Raw genomic sequence first — 5,207 nt, 5'->3', positions numbered from 1 at the left:
TACCTGGTAGAACGATGCTATATCTGCCAGACCGCCAAGGGACACGCTACAAATGCTGGCTTACAGCTACCCTTGCCTGTACCAGAAACCATATGGGAGGATCTGTCTATGGATTTTGTCCTAGGGTTACCCAGAACTCAGAGAGGCATGGATTCCATCTTCGTGGTGGTTGACCGGTTTTCGAAAATGGCACACTTCATACCATGCCGTAAGACTAACGACGCCTCAGCGACTGCCAAGCTATTCTTCAAAGAGGTTTTCAGATTACATGGTGTACCAAAGAGCATTGTCTCAGACCGTGACACAAAGTTCCTGAGTCACTTCTGGCGGACCTTGTGGGCTCTTTTTGATACTTCTCTGAAGTTTAGTACCACCGCCCACCCTCAGACAGACGGACAGACAGAACTGGTCAATCGGACTTTGGGAAACTTACTGCGCAGCAAATGTAGGGATAAGCCCAGGATGTGGGACGTGGTTTTGGCACAAGCTGAGTTCTCCTACAATGGATCTGTACACTCGGGAACTGGGAAGTCACCCTTTGAGGTGGTATACACTAAGACCCCGAATCACGTCCTTGATATAGCCCACCTTCCCAAAGGAAATGTGACTGCAAAACAGCTAGCCAAAGACTATGTCCAGATGCACCAAGAGGTGAAGGAGACTCTTGAGGAGAGAAACCAGAAACTAAAAGCTAAGGTGGATGAGCACCGCAGGGACCTACAGTTCGAAGTGGGAGATGAGGTTATGGTTCACTTGGGAAAAGAGAGACTCGCCAACGCCACAAGCAGCAAGCTTCGACCGAGAAAGTACGGGCCATATAAGATCACCAAGAAGGTCAATGCCAATGCCTATCACATAGCTTTGCCAAATTGGCTTAGTAAAGTCTCACCGGCATTCAATGTTCGTGACCTTAGCCCGTGGAAGTCAGATGGCCCTTTGGAAAACAACACAGACCAGCCAGTGCGGAATTCTTTTAAAGAAGGAGAGAATGATGCGGACATCCTAACTGGGAGCAATAATAACACGCACCTTGGCGGATCTCCTTTCGGCGTTCCCACAGAGGCTGTATCTAAGAGGGCGGATCCCCTGGACACGCGAGCGGGGCGGATCTAGGCGTACGCCCTGAGGCGTACCACAACTACACTGGGCGGATCTCAAGTTTACTTCCTGCCGAAGGAATTCACCAACAACCTCTAACGCTCCGTACCTGCACCTCTGTACCTGTTGTCTGGGCGCATTACCTATCTTACCCTCTTATTATTAACTGTAATGTAACCCTAGTAGGGGTAGTCCATGTCCTTTGCTTATCTTTTAGAGGTTGTATTTAAACCCTCATTTTGTAAGGATATGGAACTTTTTAATCAAAAATATCATTTCTCATTGAGAACTAAGGTTTATACCTTGTTTATCGGGATTCACTCCTTCTAATCTAGCTAGAGAAGAAGATCTTTGTTGGTTTACGACTAAAACCTCCATTTATCGTTTTCAAGCTGTATCAAATATACTTGAATTCGCTACCTGCATCGATCATGTATGTCAGAGATAAATATACGTTATGAATTTGAAAATGTGAAATAGAAAACTTAGGTTTTTGTTTTTATATTGATTAACAATCTTTCAATGTAATATGATTTAGTGGCGGAGAATTTTTTGGAGGATAACGAATCACAGAGGGACTATCAACCAAAAGTCCGTCGGTGAAATCAAATTTGTCATTGATTCTACAAATAACGAAATTAGTGATGGAAATTTTATATGTACTACAGAAATATAAATGTAAGTTTTAGTATTTTCCACTAGAGTCCCGGGTAGGGGTTGACGTCCGTGACCCTTATAGTTCCACCCCATGATCTGATTGATGCATATATCTACTCTAAATATACAGAGTGACAGAAGGATAAGGGGCTAGGAGGCTAAAATAATAATTAGTATATGAAGGAAATTTCTGTCGTACAAGAAATAATTAGTGTACGATGGAAATTTCTTAAACTTTAATGATCATGCAATAAATAGAGAAGAAAAAAGTAACACTTGAATTAAAAAAAAAGAGTAATGATAAGAAATGTAGCTTTCTTGATGGAGCCAGGACCTCCATTTCCTTCAAGGGTCTCAACACTATGGGGAACAACATTTGTAAGAAGATTATGATTTTCAATGGTGAAAATCTTAAACATAGTACTTTGAGGGACTGAACTGGTAATTTCCTTCTCAACAGTTACAACACCCATATTTATGATAAATATTTTGGAAAAAAAACTTGATTAAGAGATTTATGAAAGTTTTGGAGATGGGAAATGCATAGACCGAAAGGAACTATTTATAGAATATATATGATTAGTGTGCAAATGATTAGATGACATAGTTTTTCTTTCAAAAAAACTATGTCATCTATGTGATGTCAGCTTAATTATAACTTGATTAATTAAAGCAATAAGGATCAAATTATACTCTAACATTTCAGGCGACGTGCAAATTTAGTCTTGACGTATAAAATGGTGTGCATGCAGTTCTAATGTTTGCAAGCAATATCAATATTAGCTTTGCACTATCGAAAATTAAAAAAAAAAACCGGTTTGACTGTTGTTTAATTGTCACTTCGGACTTTTCAAACAAGTTTATCGATTAATTAAAACAGTTTCGTACATTTTTTACGGGTTACTTAATTAAACCAATTCCATAACTCCTAATTATAAAAATGATGGAAATAATATTCTAAATAACTTAAATTTTTAAGTTTTTTAGGTTTAAAATTATTTTAGTGTTTTTCGAAGTTTTATAATGAGAAAAATTCACGGGACCTGGTACCCATCCGGCCTGTGTCTCCTCGACCGGACTTGAACATAAAAATTTATCTTTAGGCCCATGTCAGTTTACGCCGGCCCAGGCCTATTAAAGTCTGTCTTTTTTTTGGACGAGTTTGGGATTTATAATAATAGCACGGATCGGTCTAACTCGGCCCGCCTATTAATATTAATTAATAAATTATATATTTATAAATTAATATTTACTTTTAATATAAATTTAATTTTTTATTATTAAAAATCATACATATATATTTAGGTGGACTTATATGGACTGGGTTTGAGATTTGATTTTTGAACCCAAACCCGTCTAAATTAACAATGGACTGTGCTGGAATTAGGATGGACAAAAAATCCGCTAAGTCCAACCCTGAACAATTCTAAACATCAGGAGTTTGTTCTAAACATATGATTTCATATAAAATATAATTTTAAACAACGAATTAAAGTTTTTATTTTAAGGATGTCAACCATTAATTTAAAATTGTTTACTTTCCTAAAACATATGATATATCTAATTTGAAGTTCGGTAAGCATTAAAAAAAGATAAGGCAAAGTTGATAATTTATCCCAGATCTAATATAAGCATATTATAGATCAGTTGAACATTTATACAATTGATATTAATTTAACGTGTGCTTTCTGTATATTAAACATATATGGGAATATTTTTAGATGAGCAAGATTTATCCTTTCATTTTTTTGTTTGACAATTTCTTTCTTTTATATATATATGGATGCAAAGAATTTTACTATCCAAATAATTAAATTGATGCAAATATGGATTTAAGGTTTATTTTTTAGAGCTTTGATTAAACTTGAGTAGATAGCGGCCGGTATAATCTATTTAGAACTACAAACTTGTGTCAATAGTCACGCTTTTCTCACGCTAAAATTATTTAAGAGGAAGCACGAATAATCCACGAACTAACAACGAAGTCTCACTGTGTGAAAGAGAGAGGGGAGTGTCGGCCAAATATAGGATAGGGAGAGAGAGAGTACGATTTTTCACTGAGTCAATTGTGGTTGTCAGAGATTAATATAAGATCTATGATTAGGACTAAGCTATCAGGTCGAGCTTCTAGATCAATTGGTTCCATGATATGGTATCTGAACCTCTTGGACCAAATGGTCAAAGGTTTGAGTCCTGAGTGAAAAAGGTGGAATTTGAACATTAGAGCTTTAGATTGAACATCCTTCGTGTGGAGCATGCTACACCGATAGAAGTAATGCGTCACGAGCTAAAGGAAGCTACGGATGCTGCCATTTATAATAGGAGAAAGCACTCTGTTGCTTGTTCTATGGGATATCATGTCCCTGAAAGAGAGAGTTGGCAGAAGACAGCCGAAGGTGAAGAAGGGTGAATCCTCATTGAAGGATGAGGTTTATAATCTCATCAGGAGTGAGCTTCACCATGTCGCGAAGGATGAGGGTCTGGCATCAAGAATGTTGAAGACAACTGATGTGGATACACCTTCAATTGATGTGGAACTTTCCTAATAATGTGATGAGGAGAGCACGTGACTTTGTCAGATGGGACAGCACAAGCTGAATTAATTAATTAATCAATTAACTAATTAGCTCTAATTAACTTAACTAGGCTTCCTATTTATTTAATTTTATAATTAAATAAGTATCAAAATCCAATTAAGATTCCACCCGAACCTGACTTTTAATACGTGTCGAATTTCTACATCTCCCACTCGCACGTTTTAAATTTGATTCACCTTTTCTCCTTTATTAATAAATAGACCGTGCGACTATCATATCATTGAGAGTATCCTTGTTAAATACTTATTAGAGATATATAGCGCTTCCACAACTTAAGTATATATTTACTACAAAAAAAATAAAAAAAATAAAGCCTTTAGAAACCCTTTTATAGCAGGAACTTTTCTTAATTGTCCCACGGGCTTTGTTAATAAACAACCCATATTGAGGTGGCTCAGATAATTTGTCTTGCTCCCAAAAGATCTGGAAACAAGAATATTGTCGAATTGGAATTAACTTATAACTCACCTATAGCCCCTTAGCCTCGAAAACAAGAATATTTTTTTCTTCATTGAGTCATAATTCATTGCAAGAAAATGTTGTCATAATTTGTTGAAGCTCTTAATTTTCTTTGGTGTTATTGGATATTGTATTGCTGTGAGGTAAGGGAGTAAAGCATCATCCAAATTAGGTGTCATATCATATCATAGGATGGACAGTATCACCATCCTCCGTTACATTTCCTTTTCTTAGAGCTCCAAATATCACATTTCATGGGTGCCTTATCATTAGAAGTGAAACTGCGTACTTCTGTTTGGTTGATTGATTCATATCCAATTTGTGGCTCTGCTTGATTGAAACTGCATACTTGTGTTGTTTTTGCTTGATTGATTCATATCCGATTTGTAGCTGGCC

This window comes from Euphorbia lathyris, chromosome 2 (assembly GCF_963576675.1).
Source record: "Euphorbia lathyris chromosome 2, ddEupLath1.1, whole genome shotgun sequence".
NCBI lineage: Eukaryota > Viridiplantae > Streptophyta > Magnoliopsida > Malpighiales > Euphorbiaceae > Euphorbia > Euphorbia lathyris.
This window is presented reverse-complemented; position numbering follows the sequence as displayed.